Below are 25802 nucleotides of genomic sequence, written 5' to 3'. Positions count from 1 at the left end.
TGGGTGACAGTGACTGGGTCCTTGTGCTACACCCCTTGGGGTTCCATTGATCTGTTACCGTAGCTACACTATATGTATCTCTAGCAATGAACACCACAGTCAAACTTTGACTTGCTTCCTCATGTACACAGGGTTTTGTTGTTGTTTTTCTGTGGAACAGGAAGAAGCAGTTGAGTTCCATGATAGCTACAGCCCACACACACACACACACACACACACACACACACACAGGTACAGACATGTAGCACACTCAGCTGTTCTGTATAAAAGACCATCCCTGGCTGTAGAGAGAAGCAGACAGACAGAGAGGAGGGAGAGACAGACTTCATCAATGACTCCAGATCTGAGGAGAAACTCATCTGAAGAACCTCTCACACCGATGTAAAGAGGTGAGTGGATTTACAACTATAAAGAACAGGAAGACCCAGACTTGTAGACTGTCTGCTCCTAATTAATACCTTACTTATCATCACTGACTCCAGACCTGTAGACTGTCTGCTCCTCATTAATACCTTACTTATCATTACTGACTCCAGACCTGTAGACTGTCTGCTCCTCATTAATACCTTACTTATCATCACTGACTCCAGACCTGTAGACTGTCTGCTCCTCATTAATACCTTACTTATCATCACTGACTCCAGACCTGTAGACTGTCTGCTCCTCATTAATACCTTACTTATCATCACTGACTCCAGACCTGTAGACTGTCTGCTCCTAATTAATACCTTACTTATCATCACTGACTCCAGACCTGTAGACTGTCTGCTCCTAATTAATACCTTACTTATCATCACTGACTCCAGACCTGTAGACTGTCTACATGGCAACATTTAGATCCAGAGGAAACTTTGTCAGATTTGCGACTTTGCAGATGTTTTGAAAATGTATTTTTTTTTAAATCTCATAATTGTGTAATTCAATTCCACTAACCAAACAAAGGTTTGAGTTGTCACTAGCCTACCAACAGAACAACACTATATTTAATCTCCCAATTTTCTTTTGAGTATTTTGGTTCACGTGTGTGTGTGTGTGTGTGTGTGTGTGTGTGTGTGTGTGTGTGTGTGTGTGTGTGTGTGTGTGTGTGAGAGAGAGCATATGTGCTCGTCCTAGAGATTATTTGACACAAGTATTTATTTTGATAACTATTTTATATTTTTTAGTCTCAAAGACCTTAAATCTTAGTCACATTTGAGTAATTTCATCCCTCATTAGTTTTAGTTATTATCAGTTGATGAAAACTCTGGAGAGTCTAGTTGAATCACATACATTTTGTTTTCATGAAATAATTCATAATAACCTTTTACTTACATCATGTGCACACTTAGATAGCCTTGTCCTACTAGGCCTACTATCGCCTCGTATACCATAGCTGGCAAACATTGTAACCAATGGCAAGCCATTATTAACCATACAGGAAGTGTGGTGGGAAATGTTGTTGTCTGAAGAGAAAGCCTTGCATTGTACATCTTGTGCTTGTTCTCTCTCACTCTATTGTGGTTTGTGCAGGTGACTGTGACCTCCTCAGACCAATTGGCAGAACAGCCCAGTTCTGGCATCACAAACAGGATGATTGATTCTGCACATTCTATGGGGAAGCGTGAGGGAATTTCTCATCTGACGAAAAGACGACTAGGACCCGCCCAGACCATACCTTGACTGTGAACTGCCCGGGAGGAGACATATCATAAGTGAACAATAGAGGGACACATCTACTAACTTTTCAGTAAGTCAATTTAAATGAATTTTTATTTAAAAAAAATAAAAAATAAACCTTAAATAAAACTAAACCTTAAAAATTAAGTAAATGGAAAGATACCATAGTCTTAGAGAGAAGGCTAAAGACGTGGGCAGGAATAGCCCCGTTGTCTATAGGCATTGATGTGTAGTGTCTACGTGGTCTGAGAGCCACTGGTAAATAGTAAATAGCGCAAGGTGTTATTATATATGCATAGGAGGTAGCTGCAAGAGAACCGTTGAAGATACAGGTGGAGTAATACTGGGTGTGTTTGGGCACGAAGGGAATGTGGATGTGTGAGTATGGAAATTACATGTTAACCCTTCAATGCTTCTCCCTAAAGCAGATGCCGGTGAAGACCATGAATGTGACCTAGCCATTGCCGTTGACTGTAGCCCTAGGTTGGACTTGAGAGACACCACGTTAGACTAATGACTAATACACCTTTTCCCCAGAACAGGTTGTCCCTGCAAGGGACGGAGGAAGACATTGAAGAGAATTGTGCCCCCCTTAACAGTGTTCTTGAGACTCTTCTCCCACGGGTGAAGGCGTCTTTGCCGAACCTAGCCGGTGGAGCCGAACACTGTTTGAACCCAGGTGATTCCGTGGTGGTCAAAGACTTCAGGAGAAAGAGTTGGAACGACCCCCGTCGATATCAAGTTCTTCAAGACCACCCCCCACTGCAGTGAAGGTTGCTGAGAGAGATACCTGGATCCACGCGTCGCACTGCAGACGAGCTCCTGATCCAGGAGAAGATGAGGCCTCACCAGTCCCGGCGGTGCCGTGTGGCCCTCCTCTGCTTTAGCACAGGAATGCTAATAGGAACAGTAGGCTGTCTTCTTGTAGGAAACCCGACAGAGGGTCAAATGAGTCCTGAGCCAAAGGGGCAAACACAGGCCTGGAGTAGTGGCCCAGAAGTAGATGGTCACCGTAGAAGGAGAGCCCTGCTGGGCCCTCACAACCATGAGGACAATTTGTTCTTATCTAGAGCACAAATGGTTGCCAACCTGACATCCAAAGGAAAGGACTGTTGGGTGTGTGGGTTGAGTCCGGTGAAGGTAGGGGCAGGCTTCCCCCTTGTAGGAGTCCCGATAGGGGTGAACTTTACTATAGCATTGGCAGGAAAAATACCTTTTTACACTATGACCAACAATGTTAAGGTATATAATCAACCCAATATATTCTGTTATGTGAGACCTGATAATGTATCACTCCCACCCATTTCAGTGGCTGGGGTGACGACTGCCCCTTGGTGTATTAAGGGGTATGGAGATCACTATTTGGGGGAATTTAAATGTAATTGTACAATGAATATTAATGGATCAAATGCTTGCAATTTAAAGGTGATACAGGAGAATGGTCAGGTTGATAAGGAACCGTTTACAATTTGGTTTGACAAACATAGAACAACTCTGAGAGGAGCCCCTAATGGCACCTACTGGCTGTGTGGTAAGATGGCTTACCATAGCCTTCCCCTGAACTGGGGAGGTACTTGTACTGTTGGGTTTGTGGTGACAGCAATGAGAACCGTTCCAAACAATGACCAGAATCTGAAGGCTCTCTTTAGAGACTACAAACCTCCTGGGATGAGGAGAGATAAGAGGTCTCTGGCTGACGTCACTCAGGCACCTGCCTCCAGGTTCTTTGACGGGTTTTTCCCTGGGTATGGAGTTGCAGGTGCCCAAGACCAAATTCGTGATATCTCTAGACATGTAGAGAAAATTGGCAATGCTACTCGAAATGCCCTGGAACAATTGAATCAGGAACTAAAAGAATTGGCTGAAATGACTCTTCAGAACAGAGAGGCTCTTGACTATCTTTTGGCAGCTCAAGGGGGCACTTGTGCAATCATTGGCGATGAATGTTGTACTTTTGTCCCAGGTCGCTCTTCTAATGTGACTGATCTTGCCCAATACATTGCCACTGTTGCTAAAAAGAATTCCCCACAACCAGAGCGGACGCTTGCAACTTGGTTGGAATCCCTGTTGGGAAGTTGGGGATCTCATATTGACCAATGGGCTGCAGCGTGTGTTTTTTGCTTAGTCTGCATAATTGTATTATTAACAGGCTGTAAGGCTATCTAACAGGCTGTAAGGCTATCTAACAGGCTGTAAGGCTATCTAACAGGCTGTAAGGCTATCTAACAGGCCGTAAGGCTATCTAACAGACCGTAAGGCTATCTAACACGTAAGGCTATCTAACAGACCGTAAGGCTATCTAACAGACCGTAAGGCTATCTAACATGCTGTAAGGCTATCTAACAGACCGTAAGGCTATCTAACACGTAAGGCTATCTAACAGGCCGTAAGGCTATCTAACAGGCCGTAAGGCTATCTAACATGCTGTAAGGCTATCTAACATGCCGTAAGGCTATCTAGCAGGCTGTAAGGCTATCTAACAGGCTGTAAGGCTATCTAACATGCTGTAAGGCTATCTAACAGGCTGTAAGGCTATCTAACAGGCTGTAAGGCTATCTAACATGCTGTAAGGCTATCTAACATGCCGTAAGGCTATCTAGCAGGCTGTAAGGCTATCTAACAGTCTGTAAGGCTATCTAACAGTCTGTAAGGCTATCTAACAGGCCGTAAGGCTATCTAACAGGCCGTAAGGCTATCTAACAGGCCGTAAGGCTATCTAACAGGCCGTAAGGCTATCTAACAGACCGTAAGGCTATCTAACAGGCTGTAAGGCTATCTAACAGGCTGTAAGGCTATCTAACAGGCCGTAAGGCTATCTAACAGGCCGTAAGGCTATCTAACATGCCGTAAGGCTATCTAACAGGCTGTAAGGCTATCTAACAGGCCGTAAGGCTATCTAACAGGCTGTAAGGCTATCTAACAGGCCGTAAGGCTATCTAACAGGCCGTAAGGCTATTTAACATGCTGTAAGGCTATCTAACAGGCTGTAAGGCTATCTAACAGGCTGTAAGGCTATTGTAAGGCTATCTAACAGGCTGTAAGGCTATCTAACAGGCTGTAAGGCTATCTAACAGGCCGTAAGGCTATCTAACAGGCCATAAGGCTATCTAACAGGCCGTAAGGCTATCTAACATGCTGTAAGGCTATTGTAAGGCTATCTAACAGGCTGTAAGGCTATTGTAAGGCTATCTAACAGGCTGTAAGGCTATCTAACAGGCTGTCTAACAGGCTGTAAGGCTATCTAACAGGCTGTAAGGCTATCTAACAGGCTGTAAGGCTATCTAACAGGCTGTAAGGCTATTCTCCCTGTCTAATACGGTCTCAGCAGCACTCGTGTTTAATGCTCTTCAAGAGGATGGTGAGCTGCCGATGCTGGATGAGCTTCCCTTTCCCACTGTAGATATAGACGCTGAGTAATAACTGAAGGTTGTTTTTAATTGACAAGTTTAGAAGGTTTAAAGTTGAGTTAATAATTTATATTAACACCATTGTGGTAAGAGCTATGGAAACAATGGTTAAACATCGAGCAACAAATCCCTTGTGTGTGTATTTTTTGATAGATTCACTCTCGTTGATAAAAGTATAAACTTGACTGTAGATTTTAGCTTTATGATGATGCTAGTATTTCCGTAAATGAACTTGTATAATGAAGCATGTGTGTAAGTGTATGAAGCATGTGTGTAAGTGTAGGAATCATGTGTGTAAGTGTATGTAGCATGTGTGTAAGTGTATGAAGCATGTGTGTAAGTGTGGGAAGCATGTGTGTAAGTGTCTGAAGCATGTGTGTAAGTGTCTGAAGCATGTGTGTAAGTGTATGAAGCATGTGTGTAAGTGTATGTAGCATGTGTGTAAGTGTATGAAGCATGTGTGTAAGTGTATGTAGCATGTGTGTAAGTGTATGAAGCATGTGTGTAAGTGTATGTAGCATGTGTGTAAGTGTATGAAGCATGTGTGTAAGTGTATGTAGCATGTGTGTAAGTGTAGGAAGCGAAGGTCTTAATTTAAACCGTTCTACTGCCATGGCTTTACAAGTGTTAGACTTATGGAATACGGATAAGTTATCATTTCGATTGTACAACCCAGAATGAAGGGTTTGAAGGGATAAAGTGGCGTTTTATGAGTTGATTTCAGTGTTTTTGATAGGACCTCCTTTGATAGTTTAAGCCTTTAATCTAACGCTCATCTTAACATGTTACAATAGTTATCACAGAGTGATAAGAGATGATGTGGTGGGAAATGTTGTTGTCTGAAGAGAAAGCCTTGCATTGTACATCTTGGTCTTGTTCTCTCTCACTATATGGTGGTTGGTGCAGGTGACTGTGACCTCCTCAGACCAATTGGTAGAACAGCCCAGAATATCAAATCAAATCAAATCAAATTTATTTATATAGCCCTTTGTACATCAGCTGATATCTCAAAGTGCTGTACAGAAACCCAGCCTAAAACCCCAAACAGCAAGCAATGCAGGTGTAGAAGCACGGTGGCTAGGAAAAACTCCCTAGAAAGGCCAAAACCTAGGAAGAAACCTAGAGAGGAACCAGGCTATGTGGGGTGGCCAGTCCTCTTCTGGCTGTGCCGGGTGGAGATTATAACAGAACATGGCCAAGATGTTCAAATGTTCATAAATGACCAGCATGGTCGAATAATAATAAGGCAGAACAGTTGAAACTGGAGCAGCAGCACAGTCAGGTGGACTGGGGACAGCAAGGAGTCATCATGTCAGGTAGTCCTGGGGCACGGTCCTAGGGCTCAGGTCCTCCGAGAGAGAGAAAGAAAGAGAGAATTAGAGAGAGCATATGTGGGGTGGCCAGTCCTCTTCTGGCTGTGCCGGGTGGAGATTATAACAGAACATGGCCAAGATGTTCAAATGTTCATAAATGACCAGCATGGTCGAATAATAATAAGGCAGAACAGTTGAAACTGGAGCAGCAGCATGGCCAGGTGGACTGGGGACAGCAAGGAGTCATCATGTCAGGTAGTCCTGGGACATGGTCCTAGGGCTCAGGTCAGTTGAAACTGGAGCAGCAGCATGGCCAGGTGGACTGGGGACATCAAGGAGTCATCATGTCAGGTAGTCCTGGGGCATGGTCCTAGGGCTCAGGTCCTCCGAGAGAGAGAAAGAAAGAGAGAAGGAGAGAATTAGAGAACGCACACTTAGATTCACACAGGACACCGAATAGGACAGGAGAAGTACTCCAGATATAACAAACTGACCCTAGCCCCCCGACACATAAACTACTGCAGCATAAATACTGGAGGCTGAGACAGGAGGGGTCAGGAGACACTGTGGCCCCATCCGAGGACACCCCCGGACAGGGCCAAACAGGAAGGATATAACCCCATCCACTTTGCCAAAGCACAGCCCCCACACCACTAGAGGGATATCTTCAACCACCAACTTACCATCCTGAGACAAGGCTGAGTATAGCCCACAAAGATCTCCGCCACGGCACAACCCAGGGGGGGGGCCAACCCAGACAGGATGACCACAACAGTGAATCAACCCACTCAGGTGACGCACCCCCTCCAGGGACGGCATGAGAGAGCCCCAGTAAGCCAGTGACTCAGCCCCTGTAATAGGGTTAGAGGCAGAGAATCCCAGTGGAAAGAGGGGAACCGGCCAGGCAGAGACAGCAAGGGCGGTTTGTTGCTCCAGAGCCTTTCCGTTCACCTTCCCACTCCTGGGCCAGACTACACTCAATCATATGACCCACTGAAGAGATGAGTCTTCAGTAAAGACTTAAAGGTTGAGACCGAGTTTGCGTCTCTGACATGGGTAGGCAGACCGTTCCACAAAAATGGAGCTCTATAGGAGAAAGCCCTGCCTCCAGCTGTTTGCTTAGAAATTCTAGGGACAATTAGGAGGCCTGCGTCTTGTGACCGTAGCGTACGTGTAGGTATGTACGGCAGGACCAAATCAGAGAGATAGGTAGGAGCAAGCCCATGTAATGCTTTGTAGGTTAGCAGTAAAACCTTGAAATCAGCCCTTACTTTGACAGGAAGCCAGTGTAGAGAGGCTAGCACTGGAGTAATATGATCACATTTTTTGGTTCTAGTCAGGATTCTAGCAGCCGTATTTAGCACTAACTGAAGTTTATTTAGTGCTTTATCCGGGTAGCCGGAAAGTAGATCATTTCAGTAGTCTAACCTAGAAGTGACAAAAGCATGGATTAATTTTTCTGCATCATTTTTGGACAGAAAGTTTCTGATTTTTGCAATGTTACGTAGATGGAAAAAAGCTGTCCTTGAAATGGTCTTGATATGTTCTTCAAAAGAGAGATCAGGGTCCAGAGTAACGCCGAGGTCCTTCACAGTTTTATTTGAGACGACTGTACAACCATTAAGATTAATTGTCAGATTCAACAGAAGATCTCTTTGTTTCTTGGGACCTAGAACAAGTTCTGGGAGTTAAGATAGGAGACATTTGGTTAATTTGTTTTAACTGTCTCATTAATAGTTTTCGTTGACAATGATTTTTAGGTCGTTGTCAATGATTATTTTTGTCATAGTTATTGTTGACAAAAGGAACACTGTTTGACAGGGCATCATCATTTAACATTAATTTTATTTTACGAGGCAAGGCAGTTAAAAACAACTTCTTATTTTCAATGACAGCCTAGGAACAGTGGGTTAACTGCCTTGTTCAGGGGCAGAACGACAGATTTTGACCTTGTCAGTTCGGGGATTCAATCTTTCAACCTTTCGGTTACAAGTCAAATGTCTCTAACCACTAGGCTACCTGCTGCTGTTAAGGCATAAACCAAAACACGTGTTACTGTGTGTTCAATTGAGACATATTGCTACGAGATTAAGTCTGTAATACCACCTTGTTTCAAGCAGACCACCATAGTCCCTGTGCCCAATAACACGAAGGCAACCTACCTAAATGACTACCAACCTGTAGCACTCACGTCTGCAGAGATGAAGGGCTTTGAAAGGCTGGTAAATGCCTTGTTCTGCCCCTGAACAAGGCAATTAAACCACTGTTGCCATCAACACCATTATCCCAGAAACCCTGGACCCAGTCCAATTTGCATACTGCCCAAACAGATCCACAGATGATGTCATCTCTATTGCACTCCACACTGCCTTTCCCCACCTGGACAAGAGGAACACCTATGTGAGAATGCTGTTCATTGACACATTTCAACACCATAGTACCTACGAAGCTCATCACTAAGCTAAGGATCCTGGGACTAAACACCTCCCTCTGCAACTGGATCCTGGACATTCCTGACGGGCCGCCCCCAGGTGGTGAGGGTCGGTAGCAACACATCAGCCACGCTGATCCTCAACACTGGAGCCCCCGAGAGGTGCGTGCTTAGTCCCCTCCTGTACTCCCTGTTCACCCACGACTGCGTGGCTAAGTTTAAGTTTGCACATGACAAGAGTGATCACCGACAACGATGAGACAGTTTATAGGGAGGTGGTCAGAGACCTGGCTGGGTGGTGCCAGAATAACAACCTATCCCTCAACGTAATCAAGACTAAGGAGATGATTGTGGACTACAGAAAAAGGAGGGCCGAGCGTGCCCCCATTCTCATCAATGGGGCTGTAGTGGAGCAGGTTGAGAGCTTCAAGATCCTTGGTGTCCACATCACCAACAAACTAGAATGGTCGAAACACACCAAGACAGTCGTGAAGAGGGTACAACAAAGCCTATTCCCCCTCAGGAAACTAAAAAGATTTGGCATGGGTCCTCAGATCCTCAAAAGGTTCTACAGCTGCAACATTGAGAGCATCCTGACTGGTTGCATCACTGCCTTATTTACCTATTGTTCACATAATACCTTTTTGCACTGTTGGTTAAAGCCTGTAAGTTCTACACCTGTTGTATTCAGCATTTCACTGTGAGGTCTACACCTGTTGTATTCAGCATTTCACTGTAAGGTCTACTACACCTGTTGTATTCAGCATTTCACTGTAAGGTCTACTACACCTGTTGTATTCAGCATTTCACTGTAAGGTCTACTACACCTGTTGTATTCAGCATTTCACTGTAAGGTCTACTACACCTGTTGTATTCAGCATTTCACTGTAAGGTCTCTACACCTGTTGTATTCAGCATTTCACTGTGAGGTCTACTACACCTGTTGTATTCAGCATTTCACTGTAAGGTCTACTACACCTGTTGTATTCAGCATTTCACTGTAAGGTCTACTACACCTGTTGTATTCAGCATTTCACGCTAAGGTCTACTACACCTGTTGTATTCAGCATTTCACTGTAAGGTCTCTACACCTGTTGTATTCAGCATTTCACTGTGAGGTCTACTACACCTGTTGTATTCAGCATTTCACTGTAAGGTCTCTACACCTGTTGTATTCGGCGCACGTGACAAATAAACTTTGATTTGATTTGATCGAGTCACGAATAGAGTCACGAATAGAGTCATAGAATAGAGTATAGAATAGAGTGTAGAATAGAGTGTGGAATAGAGTGTAGAATAGAGTGTAGAATAGAGTGTAGATTAGAGTATAGAATATAGTGTAGAATAGAGTGTAGAATAGAGTATAGAATAGAGTGTAGAATAGTGTAGAATAGAGTATAGAATAGAGTGTGGAATAGAGTGTAGAATAGAGTGTAGAATAGAGTGTAGAGTAGTGTAGAATAGAGTGTAGAATAGAGTATAGAATAGAGTATAGCATAGAGTTTAGAATAGAGTGTAAAATAGATTGTTGAATAGAGTGTAGAATAGAGTGTAGAATAGAGTGTAGAATAGAGTGTAGAATAGAGTGTAGAATAGAGTGTAGAATAGAGTGTAGAATAGTGTGGAATAGTGTAGAATAGAGTGTAGAATAGAGTGTAAAAAAGAGTGTAGATTATTGTGGAATAGAGTGTGGAATAGAGTGTAGAACAGAGTGTAGAATAGAGTGTGGAATAGAGTGTAGAATAAAGTGTGGAATAGAGTCTGGAATAGAGTGTAGAATAGAGTGTGGAATAGAGTGTGGAATAGAGTGTAGAATAGAGTGTGGAATAGAGTGTAGAATAGAGTGTGGAATAGAGTGTAGATTAGTGTGGAATAGAGTATAGAGTGTAGAATAGAGTGTAGAGTAGTGTGGAATAGAGTGTAGAATAGAGTGTGGAATAGAGTGTGGAATAGAGTGTAGAATAGAGTGTGGAATAGAGTGTGGAATAGAGTGTAGGATAGAGTGTAGAATAGAGTGTGGAATAGAGTGTGGAATAGAGTGTAGGATAGAGTGTGGAATAGAGTGTAGAATAGAGTGTGGAATAGAGTGTGGAATAGAGTGTAGAATAGAGTGTGGAATAGAGTGTAGGATAGAGTGTAGAATAGAGTGTGGAATAGAGTGTAGGATAGAGTGTAGGATAGAGTGTGGAATAGAGTGTGGAATAGAGTGTGGAATAGAGTGTAGAATAGAGTGTGGAATAGAGTGTAGAATAGAGTGTAGAATAGAGTGTAGAATAGTGTGGAATAGAGTGTAGAATAGAGTGTAGAATAGTGTAGAATAGAGTGTAGAATAGAGTGTAGAATAGTGTGGAATAGAGTGTAGAATAGAGTGTAGATTATTGTGGAATAGAGTGTGGAATAGAGTGTAGAACAGAGTGTAGAATATCGTGTGGAATAGAGTGTGGAATAGAGTGTAGAATAGAGTGTGGAATAGAGTCTGGAATAGAGTGTGGAATAGAGTGTAGAATAGAGTGTGGAATAGAGTGTGGAATAGAGTGTAGAATAGAGTGTGGAATAGAGTGTAGAATAGAGTGTAGAGTAGTGTGGAATAGAGTGTAGAGAGTGTAGAATAGAGTGTAGAATAGAGTGTGGAATAGTGTAGAATAGAGTGTGGAATAGAGTGTAGAATAGAGTGTGGAATAGAGTGTGGAATAGAGTGTGGAATAGAGTGTGGAATAGAGTGTGGAATAGAGTGTGGAATAGAGTGTGGAATAGAGTGTAGAATAGAGTGTGGAATAGAGTGTGGAATAGAGTGTAGAATAGAGTGTGGAATAGAGTGTAGGATAGAGTGTAGAATAGAGTGTGGAATAGAGTGTAGGATAGAGTGTAGGATAGAGTGTGGAATAGAGTGTGGAATAGAGTGTGGAATAGAGTGTGGAATAGAGTGTAGAATAGAGTGTAGAATAGAGTGTAGAATAGTGTGGAATAGAGTGTAGAATAGAGTGTAGAATAGTGTAGAATAGAGTGTAGAATAGAGTGTAGAATAGTGTGGAATAGAGTGTAGAATAGAGTGTAGAATAGAGTGTGGAATAGAGTGTAGAATAGAGTGTAGAATAGAGTGTGGAATAGAGTGTAGGATAGAGTGTAGAATAGAGTGTAGAGTAGTGTGGAATAGAGTGTAGATTAGTGTGGAATAGAGTATAGAGTGTAGAATAGAGTGTAGAGTAGTGTGGAATAGAGTGTAGAATAGAGTGTGGAATAGAGTGTGGAATAGAGTGTAGAATAGAGTGTGGAATAGAGTGTGGAATAGAGTGTAGAATAGAGTGTAGAATAGAGTGTGGAATAGAGTGTAGAATAGAGTGTAGAATAGAGTGTGGAATAGAGTGTAGAATAGAGTGTGGAATAGAGTGTAGAATAGAGTGTAGAATAGAGTGTGGAATAGAGTGTAGAATAGAGTGTAGAATAGAGTGTGGAATAGAGTGTAGAATAGAGTGTAGAATAGAGTGTGGAATAGAGTGTGGAATAGAGTGTGGAATAGAGTGTAGAATAGAGTGTAGAATAGAGTGTGGAATAGAGTGTAGAATAGAGTGTAGAATAGAGTGTAGAATAGAGTGTAGAATAGAGTGTAGAATAGAGTGTAGAATAGAGTGTAGAATAGTGTGGAATAGAGTGTAGAATAGAGTGTGGAATAGAGTGTAGAATAGAGTGTAGAATAGAGTGTAGAATAGAGTGTGGAATAGAGTGTGGAATAGAGTGTAGAATAGAGTGTGGAATAGAGTGTGGAATAGAGTGTAGAATAGAGTGTGGAATAGAGTGTAGAATAGAGTGTGGAATAGAGTGTAGAATAGAGTGTAGAATAGAGTGTGGAATAGAGTGTAGGAATAGAGTGTAGAATAGAGTGTGGAATAGAGTGTGGAATAGAGTGTGGAATAGAGTGTAGAATAGAGTGTAGAATAGAGTGTAGAATAGAGTGTAGAATAGAGTGTGGAATAGAGTGTAGAATAGAGTGTAGAATAGAGTGTAGAATAGAGTGTAGAATAGAGTGTAGAATAGAGTGTAGAATAGAGTGTAGAATAGAGTGTAGAATAGAGTGTGGAATAGAGTGTAGAATAGAGTGTAGAATAGAGTGTGGAATAGAGTGTAGAATAGAGTGTAGAATAGAGTGTATAGAGTGTGGAATAGAGTGTAGAATAGTGTGTGTGGAATAGAGTGTGGAATAGAGTGTGGATAGAGTGTGGAATAGAGTGTAGAATAGAGTGTGGAATAGAGTGTGGAATAGAGTGTAGAATAGAGTGTGGAATAGAGTGTGGAATAGAGTGTAGAATAGAGTGTAGAATAGAGTGTGGAATAGAGTGTGGAATAGAGTGTAGAATAGAGTGTGGAATAGAGTGTAGAATAGAGTGTGGAATAGAGTGTAGAATAGAGTGTGGAATAGAGTGTAGAATAGAGTGTGGAATAGAGTGTGGAATAGAGTGTAGAATAGAGTGAATAGAGTGTAGAATAGAGTGTGGAATAGAGTGTAGAATAGAGTGTAGAATAGAGTGTGGAATAGAGTGTAGAATAGAGTGTAGAATAGAGTGTGGAATAGAGTGTAGAATAGAGTGTAGAAAGTGTAGAATAGAGTGTAGAATAGAGTGTAGAATAGTGTGGAATAGAGTGTAGAATAGAGTGTAGATTATTGTGGAATAGAGTGTGGAATAGAGTGTAGAACAGAGTGTAGAATATCGTGTGGAATAGAGTGTGGAATAGAGTGTAGAATAGAGTGTGGAATAGAGTCTGGAATAGAGTGTGGAATAGAGTGTAGAATAGAGTGTGGAATAGAGTGTGGAATAGAGTGTAGAATAGAGTGTGGAATAGAGTGTAGAATAGAGTGTAGAGTAGTGTGGAATAGAGTGTAGAGTAGTGTAGAATAGAGTGTAGAATAGAGTGTAGAGTAGTGTGGAATAGAGTGTAGAATAGAGTGTGGAATAGAGTGTAGAATAGAGTGTGGAATAGAGTGTGGAATAGAGTGTGGAATAGAGTGTAGAATAGAGTGTGGAATAGAGTGTGGAATAGAGTGTGGAATAGAGTGTGGAATAGAGTGTGGAATAGAGTGTAGAATAGAGTGTGGAATAGAGTGTAGAATAGAGTGTAGAATAGAGTGTGGAATAGAGTGTAGGATAGAGTGTGGAATAGAGTGTGGAATAGAGTGTAGAATAGAGTGTGGAATAGAGTGTGGAATAGAGTGTAGAATAGAGTGTGGAATAGAGTGTAGAATAGAGTGTAGAATAGAGTGTGGAATAGAGTGTAGAATAGAGTGTGGAATAGAGTGTAGGATAGAGTGTAGAATAGAGTGTGGAATAGAGTGTAGAATAGAGTGTAGAATAGAGTGTGGAATAGAGTGTAGAATAGAGTGTAGAATAGAGTGTAGAATAGAGTGTGGAATAGAGTGTAGAATAGAGTGTGGAATAGAGTGTAGAATAGTGTAGAATAGAGTGTAGAATAGAGTGTAGAATAGAGTGTAGAATAGAGTGTAGAATAGAGTGTAGAATAGAGTGTAGAATAGAGTGTAGAATAGAGTGTGGAATAGAGTGTAGAATAGAGTGTAGAATAGAGTGTGGAATAGAGTGTAGAATAGAGTGTAGAATAGAGTGTAGAATATTGTGGAATAGAGTGTGGAATAGAGGAATAGAGTGTAGAAGTGTAGAAGAGTGTAGAATAGAGTGTGGAATAGAGTGTGGAATAGAGTGTAGAATAGAGTGTGGAATAGAGTGTGGAATAGAGTGTAGAATAGAGTGTGTAGAATAGAGTGGAATAGAGTGTAGAATAGAGTGTGGAATAGAGTGTAGAATAGAGTGTGGAATAGAGTGTAGAATAGTAGTGTGGAATAGAGTGTAGAGTGAATAGAATAGAGTGTAGAATAGAGTGTAGAATAGAGTGTGGAATAGAGTGTAGAATAGAGTGTAGAATAGAGTGTGGAATAGAGTGTAGAATAGAGTGTGGAATAGAGTGTGGAATAGAGTGTAGAATAGAGTGTGGAATAGAGTGTAGAATAGAGTGTGGAATAGAGTGTGGAATAGAGTGTGAATAGAGAATAGATGAGTGAATAGAGTGTGGAATAGAGTGTGGAATAGAGTGAGTGAGTGTGGAATAGAGTGTGGAATAGAGTGTAGAATAGAGTGTGGAATAGAGTGTGGAATAGAGTGTAGAATAGAGTGTGGAATAGAGTGTAGAATAGAGTGTGGAATAGAGTGTGGAATAGAGTGTAGAATAGAGTGTAGAATAGAGTGTGGAATAGAGTGTAGAATAGAGTGTAGAATAGAGTGTAGAATAGAGTGTAGAATAGAGTGTAGAATAGAGTGTGGAATAGAGTGTAGAATAGAGTGTAGAATAGAGTGTAGAATAGAGTGTAGAATAGTGTGTAGAATAGAGTGTAGAATAGTGTGGAATAGAGTGTAGAATAGAGTGTAGAATAGAATAGTGTGAATAGAGTGTAGAATAGAGTGTAGAATAGAGTGTAGAATAGTGTGGAATAGAGTGTGGAATAGAGTGTAGTAGAATAGAGTGTGGAAAAGAGTGTAGAATAGAGTGTGGAATAGAGTGTGGAATAGAGTGTAGAACAGAGTGTAGAATAGAGTGTGGAATAGAGTGTGGAATAGAGTGTAGAATAGAGTGTAGAATAGAGTGTGGAATAGAGTCTGGAATAGAGTGTGGAATAGAGTGTAGAATAGAGTGTGGAATAGAGTGTGGAATAGAGTGTAGAATAGAGTGTGGAATAGAGTGTAGAATAGAGTGTAGAGTAGTGTGGAATAGAGTGTAGAGTAGTGTAGAATAGAGTGTAGAATAGAGTGTAGAGTAGTGTGGAATAGAGTGTAGAATAGAGTGTGGAATAGAGTGTAGAATAGAGTGTGGAATAGAGTGTGGAATAGAGTGTGGAATAGAGTGTAGAATAGAGTGTGGAATAGAGTGTGGAATAGAGTGTAGAATAGAGTGTGGAATAGAGTGTGGAATAGAGTGTAGAATAGAGTGTGGAATAGAGTGTAGGATAGAGTGTAGAATAGAGTGTGGAATAGAGTGTAGGATAGAGTGTAGGATAGAGTGTGGAATAGAGTGTAGAATAGAGTGTGGAATAGAGTGTGGAATAGAGTGTAGAATAGAGTGTAGAATAGAGTGTGGAATAGAGTGTAGAATAGAGTGTGGAATAGAGTGTAGGATAGAGTGTAGGATAGAGTGTGGAATAGAGTGTAGAATAGAGTGTGGAATAGAGTGTAGAATAGAGTGTGGAATAGAGTGTAGAATAGAGTGTAGAATAGAGTGTAGAATAGTGTGGAATAGAGTGTAGAATAGAGTGTAGAATAGTGTAGAATAGAGTGTAGAATAGAGTGTAGAATAGTGTGGAATAGAGTGTAGAATAGAGTGTAGAATAGTGTGGAATAGAGTGTAGAATAGAGTGTAGAATAGAGTGTGGAATAGAGTGTAGAATAGAGTGTAGAATAGAGTGTAGATTATTGTGGAATAGAGTGTGGAATAGAGTGTAGAACAGAGTGTAGAATATCGTGTGGAATAGAGTGTAGGATAGAGTGTAGGATAGAGTGTGGAATAGAGTGTAGAATAGAGTGTGGAATAGAGTGTGGAATAGAGTGTAGAATAGAGTGTGGAATAGAGTGTAGAATAGAGTGTGGAATAGAGTGTAGAATAGAGTGTGGGATAGAGTGTGGAATAGAGTGTAGAATAGTGTGGAATAGAGTGTAGAATAGAGTGTAGAATAGAGTGTAGAATAGAGTGTAGAATAGTGTGGAATAGAGTGTAGAATAGAGTGTAGAATAGTGTGGAATAGAGTGTAGAATAGAGTGTAGAATAGAGTGTAGAAAAGAGTGTAGATTATTGTGGAATAGAGTGTGGAATAGAGTGTAGAACAGAGTGTAGAATATAGTGTGGAATAGAGTGTAGAATAGAGTGTGGAATAGAGTCTGGAATAGAGTGTGGAATAGAGTGTAGAATAGAGTGTGGAATAGAGTGTGGAATAGAGTGTAGAATAGAGTGTGGAATAGAGTGTAGAATAGAGTGTAGAGTAGTGTGGAATAGAGTGTAGAGTAGTGTAGAATAGAGTGTAGAATAGAGTGTAGAGTAGTGTGGAATAGAGTGTAGAATAGAGTGTGGAATAGAGTGTAGAATAGAGTGTGGAATAGAGTGTGGAATAGAGTGTGGAATAGAGTGTAGGATAGAGTGTAGAATAGAGTGTGGAATAGAGTGTGGAATAGAGTGTAGGATAGAGTGTGGAATAGAGTGTAGAATAGAGTGTGGAATAGAGTGTGGAATAGAGTGTAGAATAGAGTGTGGAATAGAGTGTAGGATAGAGTGTAGAATAGAGTGTGGAATAGAGTGTAGGATAGAGTGTGGAATAGAGTGTAGAATAGAGTGTGGAATAGAGTGTGGAATAGAGTGTAGAATAGAGTGTGGAATAGAGTGTAGGATAGAGTGTAGAATAGAGTGTGGAATAGAGTGTAGGATAGAGTGTAGGATAGAGTGTGGAATAGAGTGTAGAATAGAGTGTGGAATAGAGTGTGGAATAGAGTGTAGAATAGAGTGTGGAATAGAGTGTAGAATAGAGTGTAGAATAGAGTGTAGAATAGTGTGGAATAGAGTGTAGAATAGAGTGTAGAATAGTGTAGAATAGAGTGTAGAATAGAGTGTAGAATAGTGTGGAATAGAGTGTAGAATAGAGTGTAGAATAGTGTGGAATAGAGTGTAGAATAGAGTGTAGAATAGAGTGTGGAATAGAGTGTAGAATAGAGTGTAGAATAGAGTGTAGATTATTGTGGAATAGAGTGTGGAATAGAGTGTAGAACAGAGTGTAGAATATCGTGTGGAATAGAGTGTGGAATAGAGTGTAGAATAGAGTGTGGAATAGAGTCTGGAATAGAGTGTAGAATAGAGTGTGGAATAGAGTGTGGAATAGAGTGTAGAATAGAGTGTGGAATAGAGTGTAGAATAGAGTGTAGAATAGTGTGGAATAGAGTGTAGAGTAGTGTGGAATAGAGTGTAGAGTAGTGTAGAATAGAGTGTAGAATAGAGTGTAGAGTAGTGTGGAATAGAGTGTAGAATAGAGTGTAGAATAGAGTGTAGAGTAGTGTGGAATAGAGTGTAGAATAGAGTGTGGAATAGAGTGTAGAATAGAGTGTGGAATAGAGTGTGGAATAGAGTGTAGAATAGAGTGTGGAATAGAGTGTAGGATAGAGTGTAGAATAGAGTGTGGAATAGAGTGTGGAATAGAGTGTAGGATAGAGTGTGGAATAGAGTGTAGAATAGAGTGTGGAATAGAGTGTGGAATAGAGTGTAGAATAGAGTGTGGAATAGAGTGTAGGATAGAGTGTAGAATAGAGTGTGGAATAGAGTGTAGGATAGAGTGTAGGATAGAGTGTGGAATAGAGTGTAGAATAGAGTGTGGAATAGAGTGTGGAATAGAGTGTAGAATAGAGTGTGGAATAGAGTGTAGAATAGAGTGTGGAATAGAGTGTAGAATAGAGTGTGGAATAGAGTGTAGAATAGAGTGTGGAATAGAGTGTGGAATAGAGTGTAGAATAGAGTGTGGAATAGAGTGTGGAATAGAGTGTGGAATAGAGTGTGGAATAGAGTGTAGAATAGAGTGTAGAATGAGAGGTGAGGGGGGAGATAGAGAGGAGAGGGTATGAGAGGTGAGGGGGAGAGAGAGGGGAGAGGGTAGAGGGTATGAGAGGTGAAAGGGAGAGAGAGAAGAGAAGAGAGGGTATGAGAGGTGAGGGGGAGAGGGCATATGAGAGGTGAGGGGGAGAGAGGGGGAGAGGGTATGAGAGGAGAGGGGGAGAGAGGGGAGAGGGTATGAGAGGTGAGGGGTAGAGAGAGGGGGGAGGGTATGAGAGGTGAGAGGGGAGAGAGAGGGGAGAGGGTATTAGAGGTGAAGGGGAGAGAGAGAAGAGAGGGGAGAGGGTATGAGAGGTGAGAGAGAGAAGAGAGGGGAGAGGGTATGAGAGGTGAGGGGGAGAGAGAGGGGAGAGGGTAGAGGGTATGAGAGGTGAAAGGGAGAGAGAGGGGAGAGGGCCTATGAGAGGTGAGGGGGGAGAGAGAGGGGAGAGGGTATGAGAGGTGAGGGGGAGGGTATGAGAGGTGAGGGGGAGATAGAGGAGGAGGGTATTAGAGGTGAAGGGGAGAGAGAGAAGAGAAGAGGGGAGAGGGTATGAGAGGTGAGTAGGGAGAGAGAGGGGAGAGGGTATGAGAGGTGAGGGGGAGAGAGAGGGGAGAGGGTATGAGAGGTGAGAGGGGAGAGAGAGGGGAGGGGAGGGTATGAGAGGGGAGAGAGAGAAGAGAGGGGAGGAGAGGGTATGAGAGGGGAGAGGGTATGAGAGGTGAAAGTGAGAGAGAGAAGAGAGGAGAGGGTATGAGAGGTGAAGGAGAGAGAGAGAAGAGAGGGGAGAGGGTATGAGAGGTGAAGGGAGTGCCTCCTTTTCAGTCACCACCTTCTCCTGCCTCCACACCTTCTGGGAGGGAGGGAGGGAGGGATGACGACCGGTGGAGAGATGACCTCACCTCATCCATCACCCCATACCACTTCCAGGATAGTGGGGGGGATACAAATTTGGAAAATGATAACTTTCAGCATCGAACAAAGGCCTGTAGAAGGCATTGTGCCAATCACATAACATTTCTCTGGAATATTTGAGCCTCTTTAGCACGTGTATCTTCACACATTAGTGTTTTTTTTGTTTTTTTTACATTTATTTATAACAGGGGTATTATATATTTGGTTTACCTTTATTTAACTAGGCAAGTCAGTTAAGAACAAATTCTTATTTTCATTGACGGCCGGGGAACAGTGGGTTAACTGCCTTGTTCAGGGGCAGATCGACAGATTTGTACCTTGTCAGCTCGGGGATTTGATCTAGCAACCTTTTGGTTACTAGTCCAACGCTCTAACCACTAGATGCCCCAGGTAGCCTGAATGTGCCGGTGGAGGAAATACAGTACGGGTTGGACACATTCCAGGGGTTTTATTTCTTTATTTTTTAGATGTAATAGTTTTGAGGTCTTCATTAGTATTATACAATATAGAAAATAAATAAAACTCCTTGAATGAGTGATTTTTTTGACTGGTACAGTAATTGTAAGTGGTATTAATCATTAGCAATAAAAAGGAGATTAGCATGTCTCTCTCTCTCATCATTATTCACAATTCATTCAGGATTATTCCTAATCATGGTAACATCCACATTAATGTAGAAGTGTTTAGAAACATAGTATATTCTTATTTACAACAAAAGCAACTCCGAAATGACACAACACACCATTAATTTCTATTGGGCATAAAATAATCTGAAACACAACCAAAACCAACTGCAAATGCATCCAACAAGTTTGTAGTGTCACAAGCTTGATTTTCAGCTCCAAGCACACTGTGAAGTGGGCACAGCTAAACCTCTTCCCCCTCAGGAGACTGAAAAGATTTGTCATGGGTCCTCAGATCTTCAAAAGGTTCTACAGCTGCACCATCGAGAGCATCGTGATGGGTTGTATCACTGCCTGGTACGGCAACTGCTCGGGCCTCCGCAGGCACTACAGAGGGTAGTGCGTATGGCCCAGTACATCACTGGGGCCAAGCTTCCTGCCATCCTGGACCTCTTTACCAGGCGGTGTCAGAGGAAGGCCCTGAAAATGATTAAAGACTTCAGCCAACCTAGTCATAAACTGTTCTTTCTGATACCGCACGACAAGCAGTACCAGAGCACCAAGTCTAGGTCCAAGAGGATTCTAAACAGCTTCTACCCCCAAGCCATAAGACTCCTGAACATCTAGACAAATGGCTACTCAGACTATTTGCAGGTACTGTAAATGTAAATGTGGTGAAAGGTACTGTAAATGTCAAATGTGGTGAAAGGTACTGTAAATGTGGTGAAAGGTACTGTAAATGTAAAACGTGGTGAAAGGTACTGTAAATGTCAAATGTGGTGAAAGGTACTGTAAATGTGGTGAAAGGTACTGTAAATGTCAAATGTGGTGAAAGGTACTGTAAATGTCAAATGTGGTGAAAGGTACTGTAAATGTGGTGAAAGGTACTGTAAATGTCAAATGTGGTGAAAGGTACTGTAAATGTGGTGAAAGGTACTGTAAATGTGGTGAAAGGTACTGTAAATGTCAAATGTGGTGAAAGGTACTGTAAATGTCAAATGTGGTGAAAGGTACTGTAAATGTGGTGAAAGGTACTGTAAATGTCAAATGTGGTGAAAGGTACTGTAAATGTGGTGAAAGGTACTGTAAATGTAAAACGTGGTGAAAGGTACTGTAAATGTCAAATGTGGTGAAAGGTACTGTAAATGTGGTGAAAGGTACTGTAAATGTCAATGTGGTGAAAGGTACTGTAAATGTGGTGAAAGGTACTGTAAATGTCAAATGTGGTGAAAGGTACTGTAAATGTCAAATGTGGTGAAAGGTACTGTAAATGTGGTGAAAGGTACTGTAAATGTGTTGAAAGGTACTGTAAATGTAAATGTGGTGAAAGGTACTGTAAATGTGGTGAAAGGTACTGTAAATGTGGTGAAAGGTACTGTAAATGTAAATGTAAAATGTACATGAAATCAACAGCATAATGTTTGGATTCAGTCTTAACTGTTTTGTCCTCACCTTTAGTTTAATAGTTTTCCCATAATCTCCAACTGTTCCCTTTTGATTCCATGGTTATGCATTTACTTTCCACATTTCTTCTGTAAGAAATACTTCAGTTTAGCTCTATCAATACAATTCCCAATATCATAAAGGGTTAAGGACTCTAGCTTTAGGAATGTTTTCCGGAAAAGTTTGTGGTAGTCAGAAAGTCAGCTGTTCTGTATAAAAGACCATCCCTGGCTGTAGAGAAAAACAGACAGACAGAGAGGAGGGAGAGACAGACTTCATCACTGACTCCAGATCTGAGGACAAACTCGTCTGAAGAACCACTCACACAAATTCAGTGGACTTGATTGGATGAGTGGTGAGTGGATTTTCAACTTGAAAATAACAGAAAAGCTTTAATGACAATGTTTATATTCAGAGTCTTCGTCAGATTTGCAACTTCGCAGATTTAAAATGTGTTTTTCATATCATAGTTGTGTATTTCATTTCAATCCAAAAACATTAGAGTGGTCTGACTTTTAACTTGTCACTAAGTCTATTAACCAAACAAAGTTTTGGCAATTATCGGGATAATGGTAAAACGCTAAATATTTCACCTAATCATTATCTTTTGGTACAACAGTTGTGTGTCTTTGAGAAGACTATGTAATCCCAAGGATAATTAACAATAATGAGACTCTGTAATTTTAATTATAAGTAATAATGATAATCTAATAATTGTTATTCTGTAATTCTGGATAATTTCTGTGGAGAAGTTATAAGACCAGCAGGAAGTCTAATGGCTATTATTAAGAATTTATAAATATTTGGATGAGCGGCATAGGCTTTTATTTAACTAGGCAAGTCAGTTAAGAACGTATTTTTATTTTCAATGACGGCCTAGGAACAGTGGGTTATCTGCCTGTTCAGGGGCAGAATGACAAATTTGTACCTTGTCAGCTCGGGGATTTGAACTTGCAACCGTTGGTTACTAGTCCAATGCTCTAACCACAAGGCTACCCTGCCGCCCCAGACTAAAATACAGTAGAATAGAATGGAATACAGTACATACATATGAGATGAGTTATAATGCAATGTAATGCAAGATATGTAAACATTATTAATGTGACCAGTTTTCCATTATTAAAGTGTCCAGTGATTTCAAGTCTATGTACATAGAGCAGCACTCTAAGGTGCTACTGATGGCTATTTAAGGATAAGTGGATCTAAAACTCCATTTATAACACTTGTATCTTTTATCATTTTTTTTTTTTTTTTTTCTCTACTGTGTTATTGACTTGTTAATTGTTTACTCCATGTGTAACTCTGTGTTGTCTGTTCACTCTGCTATGCTTTATCTTGGCCAGGTCGCAGTTGCAAATGAGAACCTGTTCTCAACTAGCCTACCTGGTTAAATAAAGGTGAAATAAAAAAAATAAAAAAATATCAATGTTTATTATGAGTAATTTTGTAAATTGATGTGGCTCTCTGCAAAATCACCGGATGTTTTTGAAACTACTGGACATAATGTGCCAATGTAAACTCAGATTTGTTGATATAAATATGAACTTTATCGAACAAAACATACATGTATTGTGTAACATGAAGTCATATGAGTGTCATCTGATGAAGATCATCAAAGGTTAGTGATTAATTCTATCTCTATTTCTGATTTTTGTGACTCCTCTGTTTAGTTGGAAAAATGGCTGTGTTATTCTGTGACTTGGTGGTGACCTAACATAATCGTTTGTGGTGCTTTCACTGTAAAGTCTATTTGAAATCAGACACTGTGGCTGGATTAACGAGAATCTGTATCTTTAAAATGGTGAAAAGAGAGAGAAACTCCGCAGTGAGGATGAGTTCATGCTTGAGCACAGAATTTGGTACTGGCTCTCTACCCGTCTATACGGATCATAACCCTCTCATTTTTTCTGCAAAAGATGAATCACTGACTCTTTCACTGGAGTTAAGTTCATGCTTGAGCACTGATATAATAATTTGAATGTTTAAAGCAATGACTAAAGTATTCCACCCCGAAACTGTATAACTGTGTGAAATGTACTGTGTGAAATGTACTGTGTGAAATGTATTAGAATCATAAGACTATAATCTGATAATGTGTGTTATTTAGTCAGAATTAGAACTAGGACATTGTGTTCCTTTTTATTCATGTAAGCAGGGTACAGTTGTGAAACAAATGATAAGTGGAACTTTTGAGATAGAAAGTTGTGCTATTGTGAAACCAATGACAGGAAGATTCTGTCTCGACCCAGGGAATGGAGAAACAAAGAGGCTTGTAGAGTGGGGTGAAATGAGATAACTATGTATGGGTGTAGTGGAAAAGTAATGCCTGCCTGAGTAGGGAGTAGTCTTTGATAAGAACTTATGTGTGTATAAAAAGACTGGCTATGCGCTAGTGGGGCAGAGTGCTCTCTGAATAAAGAACTGATCATTGAATGCTGGGACTGTCTGTTTCTTAAAACTGGAGCTTTACAGACATGAAGGGAACATTTTGGCATTTGCTGTATGGTTGATGAGAAACTCCATATTGCAAATGTACGGTCCCTTACTAGACGTCTGCGAATCGCGGACGGCGGCGGGCCGTGCAGTTGGGCCAGATCTTCCGGGAAGTCATCGAACGAAGTCTCTCGGATATTCGGTTTCCATTTATTAAATGTTAAAATTTTTGACATTTTTTTGCTGTCCTGGAAAATACCACCAGATGAATGTTTGAAGACGAAACTTGGTGAGGTTTGGCATAATGTGCAGTTGGCCCCGAACAAGATGGCGCTGAGGCCTCAACGCTTTTTGAGTTAAGGCCGTTTTTCTGGGATTAAAGGTAAAAAATGAAAATAGAGCGCTAATTTGACCACTTCACGTCAAAGTACATGAACCTACGGTGTCACGAAAAAAGAATGAGACATTATCTATCGGAATTTAAGAGAAATCATACAATGTACAATTGGTGATGCTCAAAAAAAGTGTTTTTTCCCCAAAGTTACAGATCCATTTGTTCAGATGAATCCATTAAGGTGGGTTTCGGAACTCTATGTGATTTCTGTGATTTTCTGTGATTTTCTGAAAAAACACTCAATCATTGAACTCTCTATAAATAAGTCAGTTCTTAACGTAAAGACTTAAAACTTAACATTCTGTAAGAGCCTACCCGAAGGAGGATATGTGTTCACTTTCATCTTCCTGTGTCAACCGGATGTACCTTAATTGGGGTCATAGGGGCTGTTTCGAAGGGTTAAAAAGGTTGCATCTTTCCAAAACCTCATATGTTTGATTAGGCAACTCTCATGAACTGTAAATCAGTCATTTCTCCCAACAGATGTCAAAGAAAAAACTCTCTCACACACACAGCAAGGATGGAGTGACAAAGTGCAATGCTTAAAGACACACAGAGCCTGCAATGGCATTACCATAATCTCAAGGCTGTGCCAAGTTCAGTAGCTAACTCGGTCTAAGCGCAGCAACCATGAGAAAAGGTAGGACCAAAATTAAGCCTGGCCCTAAATTTCAAGTGCTTTTGGGTGACAGCAAGATAACTTTTAGGGTTAGAAGCACAATTCAACCTCAGGAACGTTCCTGAGGTCCTCCCGATCTGTGCAATTCTAATGTTGACCATTTGTCATTAACCCTTAACAGTGAAAAGAAGGTGTTTACATCAAACACTTTGCAATGACTTCTCTCCGCATTGGAATACATTGCCTGCATCCCTTAATTCAACCCGAAGCATATGTAGGCTATGAATGTCTTAACCTATCTTCGATGACTATCCATCGGGCCACTATGAGGTCTACCTGTGTTGATTCTAAGCTTCCTGGAGCAACCGGAAGTGGTTAAATTCACCCAAAAGGTGTTTTGATGTATATAACCTGCAATTGTGAAAATCACTGCATTCAACCCTGTGTAGATCAGTCAAAACTTAACGTAAAGACTTTAAACTCAGGATTCTGATTCTGTAAAGGCCTACCCCAATGAGGATATGTGTTTACTTTTAGTTTCCTTTGCCAAACGGAAGTGCCTTAAATGGTGTCATATGGGCTGTTTCGAAGGGTTAAAAAGGTCAGATCTTTTCAAAAATTCATTTGTGTGAGTAACCCTCATGAACTGTAAATCAGTCATGTCTCCCATCAAATTTCCAAGAAAAACTCACACAAAACTCACACGCACACACAGCTAGAACAGAGTGACACAGTGTGGGGCTTAGAGACACACAGAGCCTGCAATAGTTACGTTTGTTCGAACTATTAAAGAACCGTCAGACCTAGAGCTCTGACACTTTATAAACCTGTTCTAGAGCTCAAGTCGATAGTGCACAGTGAGTTATGTGGCTCTAGAAGGTTCTCGGACCAAGAAACAGCCTCGTACATTTGCAATAACTTCAATTCATTTTAACATCACGAAAATGAT

The 25802-nt window shown here is 41.0% G+C and overlaps 1 long non-coding RNA gene across 2 annotated transcripts; it reads left to right on the top strand.

The window, feature by feature from the left end:
• Positions 1-305: 305 nt before the first annotated feature.
• LOC135559995 (uncharacterized) lies at positions 306-6207 on the top strand. Of its 2 annotated transcripts, none has more exons than XR_010458635.1 (3): positions 306-389; positions 1510-1726; positions 2199-6207. It is a non-coding gene; the product is annotated as an uncharacterized LOC135559995 (long non-coding RNA). The 2 variants fall into 2 exon arrangements; XR_010458634.1 differs by having other exon boundaries at positions 2194-6207.
• Positions 6208-25802: the final 19595 nt, after the last annotated feature.

This window comes from Oncorhynchus nerka, linkage group LG15 (assembly GCF_034236695.1).
Source record: "Oncorhynchus nerka isolate Pitt River linkage group LG15, Oner_Uvic_2.0, whole genome shotgun sequence".
NCBI lineage: Eukaryota > Metazoa > Chordata > Actinopteri > Salmoniformes > Salmonidae > Oncorhynchus > Oncorhynchus nerka.
Note: the sequence above shows the minus strand (reverse complement) of the source record. Positions and strands in the feature narration are given on the sequence as shown.